Source organism: Pristiophorus japonicus, chromosome 8 (genome assembly GCF_044704955.1).
Source record: "Pristiophorus japonicus isolate sPriJap1 chromosome 8, sPriJap1.hap1, whole genome shotgun sequence".
NCBI classification, from domain to species: Eukaryota; Metazoa; Chordata; class Chondrichthyes; family Pristiophoridae; genus Pristiophorus; species Pristiophorus japonicus.
Genome location: NC_091984.1, coordinates 232,949,192 through 232,964,053, shown reverse-complemented (window position 1 = coordinate 232,964,053; position 14,862 = coordinate 232,949,192). Strand labels below are relative to the sequence as shown.

Below are 14,862 nucleotides of genomic sequence, written 5' to 3'. Positions count from 1 at the left end.
AGGGACTATGGAGCGTCCTTCTCCATTTTGGCTGCCCCCAAAAGTTTGTCGCCATCCTCCGCCTGCTCCATGATGACATGCGAGCAGTGATCCTGACCAATGGATCCACCACTGACCAATCCACGTCCAGACTGGGGTCAAGCAGGGCTGTGCCAACCCTCTTCTCGATCTTCCCCGCTGCAATGCTCCACCTCATGCTCAACAAGCTCTCCGCTGGAGTGGAACTAAATTATAGAATCAGTGGGAACCTGTTCAACCTTTGTCGCCTCCAGGCTAGATCCAAGACCGTCCCATCCTCTCTCGTCGAACTACAGTATGCAGGCGAGGCTTGCATCTGCGCACATTCAGAGGCTGAACTCCAAGCCATCATCAACCTCTTCACCAAGACGTAGAAAGCATAGGCCTTAGGCTAAGCATCCATAAGACACAGGTCCTCCACCAATCTGACCCCGCCACACGGCACTGCTCCCCAGTCATCAAGATCCACGGCACGGCCTTGAACAACATGGACCACTTTCCATTCCTCGGGAGCTGATTATCAGCAAGGGCAGACATCGAGGTTCAACACCGCCACCAATGCGCCAGCGCAGCCTTCGGTTGTCCGAGGAAGGGAGTGTGCGAAGACCAGGCCCTCAAATCTGACACTAAGCTTATGGTCTCGAGGGCTGTCATGATACCTGCCCTCCTGCATGGCTCAGATGTGGACCATATACAGTCGATACCTCAAATCGCTGGAGAAATATCACCAACGATGTCTCTGCAAGATGCTGCAAATCCCCTGGAAGGATAGACGCACCATTGTCAGTGTTCTGGATCGTCCCCAGCATTGAAGCACTGACCACACTCTACCAGCTCTGTTGGGCGGGTTGCATGCCAGACAAGACTCCCAAAGCAAGTGCTGTACTCTGAACTCTGACACGGCAGGCGAGCCCCAGGTGGGCAGAGGAAACGTTTCAAGGGCACCTCCAAGACTCCTTGATTAAGTGCAACATCCCCACTGATACCTGGGAATCCCTGGCCAAAGACCGCCCTAAGTGGAGGAAGAGCATCTGGGAGGGAGCTGAGCATCTTGAGTCTCGTCACCGAGAGCATGCAGAAAACTAGCGCAGACAGCAGAAGGAACGTGCGGCAAACCAGACTCCCCACCCACCCTTTCCTTCAACCACTGTCTGTCCCACCTGTGATAGACTGTAATTCCCGTATTGGACTGCACAGCCACCTGAGAACTCACTTTTATCGTGGAAGCAAGTCTTCCTTGATTTCAAGGGACTTGATGTGATAAATTATTTATCTAGATTTGCTATGTCCCTTTATATTGATTTCAAAAGAATTAGGAAATGAATCCCAACAGAAATCTCGCCACTTTTATTTTTTTGAAGAAAGCTGGTGAAAATAGTGTTTGTTGTCTAATTTTGTCCACTCGTGCCCTTGGTTACTATCAATTGCAAAGAGCCAAATTTTCATCAACATCTGGAGAACTAATCAGATTTAATCCATGTGTGAAAAGAATTCTGAGATTCAATTTCGGTACTTTTAGCTTCAAATGAATATTCTTGGCGGGTTAATTTCAGCTGGGCAAGTGTCCATCAATCAGATTGAAGCAGCTTGTCCCTGAAATTCTGCTTTGTAATCCTATATTATTTTTACTGTGTATTCATAAGAACATCAATTGGAGCAGGCCATACGGCCCCTCGTGCCTGCTCCGCCATTCAATAAGATCATGGCTGATCTGATCTGATGGACTCAACTCCACTTTCCTGCCCACTCTCCATAACCCCTTATTCCCTTATCGTTTCAGAAACTATTTCTGTCTTAAATTTATTTAATGTCCCAGCTTCCACAGCGATGAGGCAGCGAATTCCACAGATCCACAACCCTCAGAAAAAATTTCTCCTCATAGTTTTAAATGGGTGGCCTCTTATTCTAAGATTATGCCCTCTAGTTCTAGTCTTCCCCCATCCTCCTCTTTGCATCCGCCTTGTCAAGCCCCCTCGTAATCTTATACATTTCGATAAGATCACCTCTCATTCTTCTGAATTCCAATAAGTTGAGGCCCAACCTACTCAACCTTTCCTCACAAGTCAACCCCCTCATCCCTGGAATCAACCTAATGAACCTTCTCTGAACTGTCTCCAAAGCAAAATATATCCTTTCGTGAATATGGAAACCAAAACTGCACGCAGTATTCCAGGTGTGGCCTCACCAATACCTTGTACAGCTGCAGCAAGACTTCACTGCTTTTATACTCCATCCCCTTTGCAATAAAGGCCAAGATTCCATTGGCCTTCCTGGTCACTTGCTGTACCTGCATACTATCCCTTTGTGTTTCATGCACAAGAACCCGCTGTATTGCAGCACTTTGCAATCTTTTTCCACTTAAATAATAACTTACTCTTTTTGGGTTTTTTTTCTGCCTCAGTGCATGACCTCACACACTTTGTGACATTATAATCCATCTGCCAAATTTTTGCCCACTCACTTAACCTGTTGATGTCCTTTTGTAGGTTTTTTGTGTCCTCCTCACAAATTGCTTTTCCTCCCATCTTTGTATCGTCAGAAAACTTGGCTACATTACACTCTGTCCCTTCATCTGTCAATATAGATTGTAAATAGTTGGGATCCCAGCACTGATCCCTGCGGCACCCCACGAGTTACTGGTTGCCAACCGGAGAATGAACCATTTATTCCGACTCTCTGTTTTCTGTTAGTAGCCAATCCTCTATCCATGCTGATATATTACCCCCAACCCCATGAACTTTTACCTTGTGCAGTAACCTTTTATGTGGCACCTTGTCAAATGCCTTCTGGAAGTCCAAATAACCACATCCACTGGTTCCCCTTTATCCATCCTGTTCGTTACATCCTCAGAATTCCAGCAAATTTGTCAACCATGACTTCCCCTTCATAAATCCATGCTGACTCTGCCTGACTGACTTTTGCTTTTCCTTTTCCTGCTACTGCTTTAATAATGGACTCCAACATTTTCCCAACCACAGATGTTAGGCTAACTGGTCTATAGTTTCCTGCTTTTTGTCTGCCTCCGATTTTAAATAGGGGTGTTACATTTTCAATTTTCCAATCTGCTGGGAACGCCCCAGAATCCAGGCAATTTTGGTAAATTACAACCAATGCATTCAACAGCTGGCTTGATGAGGAAGTTATCAATACTGGACTTTTCTCATTATTACAGATTCAAATTTATCCTCCAAGGTTGATCATGTGAACAGGCCCAGTTATAAATAATGTGCTGAAGGAATGGAAAGTATGAGATATTTTGACACCAATTACACACTTTTTGGTGGTAAGGACTGTTGGGGCCGTTTGCGTCATGAAAAGAGGGATTTTTGTGGGCATCTCTGGAGATAATAGTACCCTCAGTGACCACATCAAAAAATAAGACTTGCTAGTGGAGATGGCGATTTTTACAACTAGAGAAACATCTTGCTGTAACTTCCCAGTGTTTGAGATGGCGAGACACTTGGTCCTGAACTACAAGCTAAAAATATTTGCATGTGTGTTTTTATGTTCTGGACATAACTTTACAAAAATGAGTGATTTCTGTAGTGCCAGGGGCCTGAACTGATGATTCCAAACTGCTTCATCGAAAAGCAAAACACTGCGATGCTGGAAATCTGAAATAAAAACACAAAATGCTAGCAATACTCAGTAGGTCAGGCAGCATCTGTGGAGAGAGAAACAGAGTTAATGGGCCGATGTTTCGGGCCGCGCCTAGAACGGCACAGCCCCGACCTGGATGCCCATTTTTCGCGCCACAAAGTGCGCCTAAAAAAAACTTACATACATTCTCCGGCTCCCTGCTGGTCCTCTGGAGTTGGGCGCGGTGCAGCATGAGCTGTAGGGGGCGGAGCTAGGTCCCTGCGCTGAAAACAGTGCCGGGACCTCTGCACATGCGCGCGACAGTGAGCGCTCATATGCAGTAGTTCCAGGTGTCCAAAACTGTGTGGGAGGGGCCCGAAGCACGCAGTCCCTAGCCCTGGCCGAATTGCTTCACTGGGGCTGCGTGCATAAGGCTGCCTCCCACGCCCAGCTCCTGCTTCCACCCGACCCGACTCGACTCCTGCTTCCGCCCACCCTCCCCCCCCCGGACTGGACCCGACCCGCGCTCCTCTTCCTCCCCCCCCCCCCCCCAAAAACCGAACCGACCCGACCTCCCACTACCCTCCAGACCCGACCCGCGCCCCCCTCTTCCCCCCGCCCACCCGACCTGACCTCCCTCTCCCTCCCTCCCCCACCCGGACCTGACCTGATCTACCTCCCCCCGCCCCCGACACGAACCGACCCGACCAGACCCGCGCTCCCTCCCCCCGCCCCCGACACCAACCGACCCGACCCGCTCTCCCGACCCGAACCAACGCCACCTACCTGTAAACCTGGTGCTGGGGATGAGCCCTGCCCGAAGTCCTGGGCCCGGCCTGTTCAGCCTCCCTCCTCCTTTTCCTTCCCCCCCCCCCCCCTTCTCCCTTCTCCTTCCCCCCCCCTTCTCCTTCCCCCCCCCATTTCCTTTCCCCCCCCCCCATTTCCTTTCCCCCCCCCCCATTTCCTTTCCCCCCCCCCCATTTCCTTTTCCCCCCACCCCATTTCCTTTTCCCCCCACCCCATTTCCTTTCCCCCCCCACCCCATTTCCTTTCCCCCCCACCCCATTTCCTTTCCCCCCCACCCCATTTCCTTTCCCCCCCACCCCATTTCCTTTCCCCCCCACCCCATTTCCTTTCCCCCCCACCCCATTTCCTTTTCCCCCCACCCCATTTCCTTTTCCCCCCACCCCATTTCCTTTTCCCCCCACCCCATTTCCTTTCCCCCCACCCCATTTCCTTTTCCCCCCACCCCATTTCCTTTTCCCCCCACCCCATTTCCTTTTCCCCCCACCCCATTTCCTTTTCCCCCCACCCCATTTCCTTTTTCCCCCACCCCATTTCCTTTTTCCCCCACCCCATTTCCTTTTTCCCCCACCCCATTTCCTTTTTCCCCCACCCCATTTCCTTTTTCCCCCCCCTCCCCCTCTACCCCCATCCTCCCCCTCTACCCCCATCCTCCCCCTCTACCCCCATCCTCCCCCTCCCCTTGCTGTCAAACACAGACACTGACAGAGAGAGACACAGAGACGCACTGGGGGGAGGGGGCATCCCAGCACGCTGTTGGAGGGCTCCCGGTGCTGCAGTCGGTACATGGAAAATGCTTCATTGATGTTAAAAAAAAAATTATTTCTCAATTTTTTTGATTGATTTATTGATGTTTTTATCATTTATTATTGATGATGGCTCTTTATTTGCAAAACTGGAATGTTTAATGTTTGTAAACTCCCCTTTAAACCCCCCACCCCCTCAATTCCCTACGCCTGATTTGTAACCTACGCCTGATTTTCTAAAGTGTAGACAAGGTTTTTTTGAGCGTACAAAAATCTTCACTTACTCCATTCTAAGTTAGTTTGGAGTAAGTTTTCACTGACGAAACTTTGAAACAGGCGTAAGTGGCCGGACACGCCCCCTTTTAAAAAGAAAAAATCTGTTCCAAAGTGAAACTGTTCCAACTGACGAGAACTGGAGCAAACTAAATGCTGAGAATTTGAATTTCTAAGACACTCCGTTCTACACCAGTTGCTCCAAAAAATCAGGAGCAACTGAGGCCAAAACTTGGGCCCAAAGTTTCAGGTCGATCTCTTGGTTTTCAACCTGAAACATGAACACAAGAATGCAGGCAATCCGGCACAGATTCTGCCTGACCTGAATATTTCCAGCATTTTCTGTTTCATATAGTAGTTCTATGATATAAATGTACTATTCAAAAATGTGCAAGTATTGATTGCTAAAGGCACTGCCAGCTTTATTACTGAACCATGCAAAGTAGAAAATCCTAGACTCAATCCCTTGGCCATACTGACCTCGTTGACCTTAATAGCACAATTTACTTCTGTCTCTGGATAAAGGAGGGGAAAAATATTGTCCAAGTTACTGTTCTTGACGCACGCGCGTACACACATTACCAGTTTTGCCCAATTATCAAGTGACAATCGTACGTGCATATTCTGTAAGAGTTGGTTAAATCCCTTTATTTTTTTTTACAATATTCTTAACTTATTAAATCCAGTCAGTTTCTTACTGACTTATTTTTAAGTTCCTTTGTGCCACTGGTGTTTTGTTCCCACCCTCTACTGTGAAAATGGATACTAATATTTGTTTAACAAGTCTGCAATTTCCTTATCCATTATGGTATCACCTGCACTTATCTTTAATGGACCCTCCTTCCCGTGTACCACTCTGAGGAACATAGGAACAGGAGGAGGCCTTTTAGCCCCTCGGGCCTGTTGTGCCATTCAGTAAGATCATGGCTGATCTGTGACCGAACTCCATATACGTGCCGTTGCCCCATAGCCCTTAATACCTTTTGTAAACAAAAAAGGCCTGGCTCTCTCAGCACCCCTTAATATCTTGAAAACTTTGATCAAATTACTCAACGGTCTAAATTTGAGGGAATAACACCCTAGTTTGTGTAATCCCTTCTTGTAATTTAAACCTTTGAGTCCAGATGTCATTCTGCTACATTGCACTCCAAGGCTAATATATCCTTCAGAAGTTTTGGTGCCCAGAACTTCAGTATGTTCAGACTTGTTGCTCCTCATATTCTTTGTATCTTTGGCTGTTCCAGTCTGCTAGATTTACACTTTTCTTGTATTTGTGTAAGTGTTTTCTAACACTGTTCCTTGCATTGTTTGTTGACCATGGCTGCTTAACTGCACAAGCCGAGCTTTCTGCCTTGTAAGGAATATGTACTGATCTTGTATTGTAAACTTCTCACTGTAGGTTTACCCATTAACTGCTCAGCTTAGTTTATTGTGGTCAATTTATTTTTCATCCCTTTTTGAAGTTTGCCTTCCTAAATGTAAAATCTTGGTTTGTGACTTCAGCTTCTCCCCTCAAACCTAATGTCAAACTTCATGTATTATGGTCACTATTGCCAAGATGTTCCCTTGCAGTCACGTTGTTAACTAATTCCGGTCTATCAGCCATCACTAAATAGAGGATGGCCTTATCCTTTGGCAGTTCTTTGACTTTACGACTCGAGTTAGTTGAGTTTATCCCAGATATCTAATAGAAGAGTACATTTATTTCTCCTGGGGCATCCCTGAGCATTTTGAAGTCTGTTTGCAGAATGGAGGGCCAAATGCCATGGGACTGGTTTCATACTAAAAGGGTAGCCAATATTATTGAATTTGATATTTCAGATATGAAAACTTAATTTTTTGACCAACAGGAATTTGAATGTTGATAGAAACTTGCATTTAAAAAAAATTATTGTGAATAAGATGGATTCCACACCTTGCAGCAAGGGATTTTGACTGTCGAGGCTTTGGAATGCTATTGACGTTGCCTGCTTCATTTGATTTTGAAAAGGCCTGATGACCTGCAGCTCTAACTTTTTTTTATTTTGTTCGAGTATCATTTGGCTCGAACTCTTCAGGTGGTCCTTCCATTACTGTTGTATAATATTTTTTGTTATTTCAATTTTCATTAAGTAGCATAGGTTAATGCACTTTACCACACAATAGTGTGTGTAAGCTTCATCTCCCAGCTGTAAGACTAATAAATTGGATTTTGTGTCCGATGGCTGCTTTGTATTCTGATGCTTCAACCTGCAGTTATGATCAGATATCTCCTGAAACGCAGCAATCTGTCCTGCATAATAATGAGTGAAAACTTTCTAGAATAAATGCTGGCTGTTTTTATTTCAAATGGAAAAGTTCACTTTTATTCAGGATGATGGTTATTTTAGGTCATATTAATTCCTACAATGAGAGGCAGCAATGATGAAATAGAAATGGAACAATTGAAAGGATTATATTTTGCTGATCCCAGTTTCGAGCAGGAGGATGATCCCTTCATACTCTGATGTGTAATGATTGGAATTTGAAGACTGTCATTGTTTGTTGGGAGGCATGAGATTGTAATTTGAGAAAATATACTATGGATATGGACTAAAAGTAGCATGCCTATATTTTACTTTTGTTGTAAAATAAGAATGACTTGATATAATGCCTGATCACATCCTCAGTGTCCCAAGTGCTTTACAATCAATGGCTTTGAAGTGCTGTCACTATTATGTCGGCAAATGCAAGAGGCAATTTGCACACTTGTAAGGTGCCATAAAGTGCAAATGAACAGCGAATCTGTTTTTTTAATTAGCCAGGACACCGAGAACTCTGCAAATTAGTTGAAATAAAATAACATTTTATACATTTAGTTCCTCACAATTTTCCTCTGCTAATTTGCTTCCCCTACTGAAGATGTTGCTTCTTTGCTGGGGACCAGTTGCCCTCTGGTTCCTCAGCTAAGTGGCCATTTTTCTTCACATGGACATTGGCAAGCTATAATGGTCCTGGGGGCATCATTGTTCAAAGTGCACACACGTTCATTTCCAAAGGGCTGAGCTGGATAGCAATCGGGAACAGCCGTGCCAAATATTCCCTCCCCACCCCTGAAACCCAACCTTCTGATTCAGACAAGATTGCACTACCAGTTGAGCCAAACTGACTAGAATAAGACAAGGCAGTTTGAGTCTTCAGATTTATTTATAATATATATAGATGAAAGATCTAATATCTCCAAAATGGTGGTTTGATGAAGGACAAAGGAACTGAAATTGTTCAAGATGGATAGTGAATAAAGCAGTAAAATATTTGTTTGCTTTTTCAAATGGTTTGTTTTCTTTCACTGACTCCATGTTGCACCCCTAGTTAAGAATAGTTCAGCTTTCAAGTAATGACTGAATTCCTGTGTCACTGGCCATGTACTAATGTAACAGCTCTTCATTTTCAGTTGCACCACCAGATCAGATTGGATATTGTGCCATCTGTTCAAAAAAAAATTGACTACTGGTCTTGGAATTGATGCTCGAGGGATTGTGGAATAGAATGTTGGTACAGTAGTCCGTTCTCTTTCTTGTGACTGGTTACAGTTCAATCCAGACTGACCCCAAACATTACTTCCAGGTGGAACAACGATTTACTTGTACTATCAATTTAGTATACCGTATTCACTGCTCACTGTGGTCTCCTCTACCATCATGCCTCGAAATCGAGGAAGACTTGCTTCCACTTCAAAAATTAGTTCTCGGGTGTCCAATATGGGAATTACCATCTCTGTTACAGGTGGGACAGACAGTGGTTGGAGGAAAGGGTGGGTGGGGAGTGGTTTGCCGCACGCTCCTTCTGCTGCCTGCGCTTGTCCTCGCATGCTCTCAGCGATGAGACGAGTTGCTCAGCGCCCTCCCGGATGCTCTTCCTCCACTTCGGGGGGGGTCTTGGGCCAACGATTCCCAGGTGCCGGTGGGAATGTTGTACATTATCAAGGAGGCTTTGAGGGTGTCCTTGAAACATTTCCTTTGCCCACCTGAGGCTCGCTTGCCCGTGTAGGAGTTCTGAATAGAGCACTTGCTTTGGGAGTCTTGTGTCTGGCATGCGGACGATGGGGCCTGCCCAAAGGAGCTGGTTGAGTGTGGTCATGTCGATGCTGGGGATGTTGGCCTGATCGAGATCACTGACGTTGGTGTGTGTCACCTCCCACCGGATTTGCAGGATCTTGCGGAGGCAGTGTTGGTGGTATTTCTCCAGCGCTTTGAGGTGTCTACTGCCTGTGGTCCACGTCTCTGAGCTGCATAGGATCTCCTCTACATTGGAGAGACCAAACACACATTGGATGACTGCTTTTCAGAATACCTGTTCAGTCAGCCAGCATGACCTTGAGCTTCCGATCACTGTCACCTCCTGCACAATTCCAATGAAGTTCAATGTAAGCTGGAGGAACAGCACCTCATCTTTTAGATTCGGCACTGCACAGCATATAGGACTTGACGAGTTCACCAATTTCAGATCATAACCTCTGCTCTCATTTTTTCGGATGGCACTTGTTGATTCTATATCCTTATTTACCTCTTCGAGACCAATCTTTTCTTTACTTGTCCCATTACCATCTCCTTTTGCATCGCACCATCATCCCTTTTTGTCATTTAATTTTTCCTGCCTTCCTTATCACTGACCTTCCCTTTTTTGTTTGCTTCTAGCCCTTCCCTGTCTCCTGTACTTGCTTAAAACCTGTTCCTTCCCTAACTTTTTCCAGGTCTAACAAAAGGTAATCGACCTGAAACGTTAACTGTTTCTCTCGCCACATAATCTTCCTGACCTGAGTATTTCCAGCATTTTTTGTTTATATTAAGTGGAAGTCATCGGATTTGTGAAAGTCGCAAGCACAATTTTTTCGGGTGAAAAATAATGACCACTTGCAGACAGAAACCTTTTTGGGTTTAATCAGAAACAATTTCAGAAATAACACACATCACTTTGTTTGCTGAATGCATATGCTGAAAGGAGTTGATGTGCATGATTACCTGTTTCCTGAGTTCCTCCCTCTGTACTTTGTTTAGCTGCCTGTATGTGATGCAGGTGACTGAAGATGTGCTGCATGTTTGGTACGTGAAAAAGCAGCTGTGTTTGTCACAGAAGAACTGCAGTGTGCCGACTGGGTGTTATTGACTTTAACCCTGTCCTTTGATTTCTTTCAGGGCAGGTAATATCTGGTTTAATGGGCATTAATCTGAAAATTACAAGACGTATTTAAGTAGATTCAATTATTGCAGAAGTTAACTGTTAGATTTTTGTTTCAGACAGCTGTTGTGTAATTGTAAATAGAAGGTGGCACTGTTAGTATTTTGATGCTGTCAGTCGGGAAGAACGAACAGTTCTATTTTTTTTGACATGGCGATGATGGTAATTTAATTGGTCACATTTTATTGAGATCTGTTCTACAGAGATTTATCAATTGTATTGTTTCCCTTCCTATCTTTGATTGGGTGGCCACTGTGCGATGGCACATGCCTCCGTGTGCTGGCTGCAGCTCTTGTCTTTACCCATTTGTGTAGTCAGTCTCCACTTTGAGCTCCCCACAACTGAGCAGTAAAGGTTTTTATTTGCACACGCAAAGATGACAATAGATGCGATAGTCGTGCTGCATTATTGAATAATAATTGGCTAAACTCAACACTGAGCAGCTGACAGTAATCATGAGTAGAGCATTGGATTGTTCTCCATACCAATACTGAAAATATGCTACTGAGGACAAAATTTTAATATGAATTACCTCCAGCACCTTGGATAACTTAACTATTTGGTTAAGAGAAAGATGCTGCTCTCCTTCCCTCCCTCACCTTCATTAACAGAGTAGGCTTTTGCTTTTGATTGGTAACCTTGGAGTATGTTTGAAGGTCCCTATATATTTGACTAGGCTTAAAATAAATCACCGAAATTGCTTAAGGTGCAAACTGGAGTTTTTTTGTCCAAGTCCTTAAGGCGCGACCCTTCTGCGTTATGAGCAAGAGCTTGCAATGCTTCACATACTAGGGGCTAGATATTCGCCGAATCTGTGACCGGGTTTTCACTGCAACTTGACTCTCTCCTGACCCTTGCGCCACACCCAGAATGTTTTTTGCAATTTTCTTTTTGTTTTTCCCCCCCTGCATGGATCAAGAATTGGCTGGCTAACAGAGCAGAGAGTTGGGATAAATGGGTCCTTTTTGGGTTGGAAATCGGTGGTTAGTGGTGTGCCACAGGGATCGGTGCTGGGACCACAACTGTTTACAATATACATAGATGTCCTGGAAGAGGGGACAGAGTGTAGTGTAACAAAATTTGCAGATGAGACAAAGATTAGTGGGAAAGCGGGTTGTGTAGAGGACACAGAGGCTGCAAAGAGATTTAGATAGGTTAAGCGAATGGGCTAAGGTTTGGCAGATGGAATACAATGTTGGAAAATGTGAGGTCATCCACCTTGAGGGGGGCGGGGGGGGAGAAAAGTCAAAGGGAATATTATTTGAATGGGGAGAAATTTCAACATGCTGCGGTGCAGAGGGACCTGGGGGTCCTTGTGCATGAAACTCTTTTAGAGTCTACCTGCAAAACATAAACATTAAACCGTGCCACCCGACCTGGGTGACACACCAGACATTTACAAGGCCCTTTTTTTCCTTTTTTTTTGGGCACTAAAATCACAATTTTTCCCCAGTGCCCCCTATAAAAGGGAAGGGGACACTAAAAGCACCGGCAATTAAAACAAATTAAACTTTAAAATGTAAAATCAAATTAAAATTTGGTTGCCGGGCGTGATGGTGCACTCCAGTCCCTCCGGTGCCCACCTCTTGCGGAAGGCCGCGAGCGTACCGGTGGACACCGCGTGCTCCATCTCCAAGGACACCCTGGACCGGATGTAAGAGCGGAAGAGAGGCAGGCAGTCAGGTTGAACGACCCCCTCGACTGCTCCTGGGCACGGCCAAGGGTGCCATCAGCCGGTCCAGGCAGCGGACCCCCTCGATCGCCCGCTGCCTGGACCGGCTGATGGCACCCTTGGCCGTGCCCAGGAGCAGTCCTACGAGGAGGCCTTCGGACCTACCCGCTCTAAATATAAGAAATGTCTGAAATAGGATTGGAACCCCATCTCCAGAGGAGATAATGACCTGAGCACAGCACCTTAGACCACTCGGCCATCATTACTAAAATATTCCGGCACCTCCAACAGTGCAGCACTGCACTGGGAGTGTCAACCTAGGTTTATGTGCTCCAGTCCCTAGGGTGGGACTTGAACCCACTACCTTCTGATTCAAGAGGCAAGGGTGCTACCCACTGAGCCACATCTCTGTCCTGAATTTGCGTGTCATCCTTGCGCAGGGGCCATACTAATCTTCTCTGTATCGTTCCAATTTTAGTATATGTGCTGCCGAAGCGAGCACCCTTGTGCATGAATCCCAAAAAGTTAGTTTGCAGGTGCAGCAGGTAATCAGGAAGGCGAATGGAATGTTGGCCTTCATTGCGAGAAGGATGGAGTACAAAAGCAGGGAGGTCCTGCTGCAACTATATTGGTGAGGCCGCACCTGGAGTACTGCATGCAGTTTTGGTCACCTTACTTGAAGGATATACTAGCTTTGGAAGGGGTACAGAGACGATTCACTGGGCTGATTCCAGAGATGAGGGGGTTACCATATGATGATAGATTGAGTAGACTGAGTCTTTATTCGTTGGAGTTCAGAAGGATGAGGGGTGATCTTGTAGAAACATTTAAAATAATGAAGGGGATAGACAGGATAGAGGCAGAGAGGGTGTTTCCACTGGTCGGGGAGACTAGAACTAGGGGGCACAGCTTCAAAATACGGGGGAGCCAATTTAAAACCGAGTTGACATTTCTTCTCCCAGAGGGTTGTGAATCTGGCATTCTCTGCCCAAGAAAGCAGTTGAGGCTAGCTCATTGAATATATTCAAATCACAGATAGATTTTTAACCAATAAGGGAATTGAGGGTTATGGGGAGTGGACGCGTAAGTGGAGCTGAATTCACGGCCAGATCAGCCGTGATCTTGTTGGGTGGCGGAGCAGGCTCGAGGGGCTAGATGGCCTACTCCTGTTCCTAATTCTTATGTTATTAATGCTGGGGAAATCCAGAACCAGGGGTCACCATCTAAGGATAAGGGGCAAGCCATTTAGGACCAAGATGAGGAGAAACGTCTTCACCCAGAGAGTGGTGAAGTTGTGGAATTCTCTACCACAGAAAGTTGTTGAGGCCAATTCACTAAATATATTCAAAAAGGAGTTAGATGTAGTCCTTACTACTAGGGGGATCAAGGGGTATGGCGAGAAAGCAGGAATGGGGTACTGAAGTTGCATGTTCAGCCATGTACTCATTGAATGGTGGTGCAGGCTCGAAGGGCCGAATGGCCCACTTCTGCACCTATTTTCTATGTTTCTATAATTGCTGAAGCTCCCTCTGCACAACCACAACAGTGTACAGTAAACTGATGCCACGAGCTGATTATACTGTCTTTGCTAAATGGTCTTAAGTGCTTTTGGCTGCAACATGGCACTTGTCCTTGGTGATGGGGAATTGAAGAAAACATTGAGGTCAAAGTGAAGTGGTTCGTCGTATTGACGCACAACTTTCACACATGATACCCTGGAATTCAACTTGGAGCCCGAGTCACTTTTTACAGTGATATTTTGTTGAAAACTATTTTGTTTTTGTGGGCTTTATGGTTTCAGTTGGAGCCTTAGTTCAATATTTATTCTGTCCCCTTGGTAGCATGCTGCTCTCCATGTCAGAAGATTGTGGGTTCAAGTCCCTCTCTCGAAGCTTAAGCACATAATCCAGGCTGACTTCAGTGAAGTCCTGAGTGGATGCTGCACTGTCTGAGGTGCTGCCTTTTGGATGAGATGATAAACTGAGGCTCCGTCTATGCTCTCTGGTAGATGGAGAAGATCACACAATTCGAAGAAGAGCATGAGCCTTCTCCTGGCATCTCGGCCAATATTTATACCTAAACCAAGATCACGAAAAACAGATGAGCTGGTCATTGTTGTGTCGTGTTGCTGTTTGTGGGATCTTGCTGTGCGCAAATTGCACCAGAGAATACACTTCAAATGCTTTGGGATGTCCTTGGGTTATAAACGGTGATTTCTAATGTGGCATGGCAATGTTGCTAATTAGTTTTGACCAACATTGGTTTGATTCATCTCTTCCCCCAAAAATATGTAAAACCGAGCAGATTGTCGGAGATCAGATGCTAAAAAGTGGAAATAATGCAAGGTCATTGTGGGTACATGTAAAGTGCATTTTTATCATGCATTCACTGTCACTTACATTATAGATCTTAATGTGTATGCAGGAAAAGTTGTTCTCTGTAGTTTCAAAAAAAGACATGTCGCTTTACAAACTCAATTGCTTTGGTAGCTAGGATATCTTGAAAAGAAATACATCCTTGACCTTTTTTAAAAAAAGAATTCATGAAATAGTTCAGTGTTTTCATTTTTAACTT

The 14,862-nt window shown here is 45.3% G+C and overlaps 1 protein-coding gene and 1 non-coding gene across 2 annotated transcripts in view; one reads left to right on the top strand and one right to left on the bottom strand.

Moving 5' to 3' along the window:
- The window catches only part of arvcfb (ARVCF delta catenin family member b), a 370,176-nt gene that overhangs the window by 45,107 nt on the left and 310,207 nt on the right, over positions 1 to 14,862 (top strand). The window lies entirely within an intron of this gene.
- LOC139270091 (U6 spliceosomal RNA) lies at positions 12,684 to 12,790 on the bottom strand. The gene has a single exon (XR_011594439.1). It is a non-coding gene; the product is annotated as a U6 spliceosomal RNA (small nuclear RNA).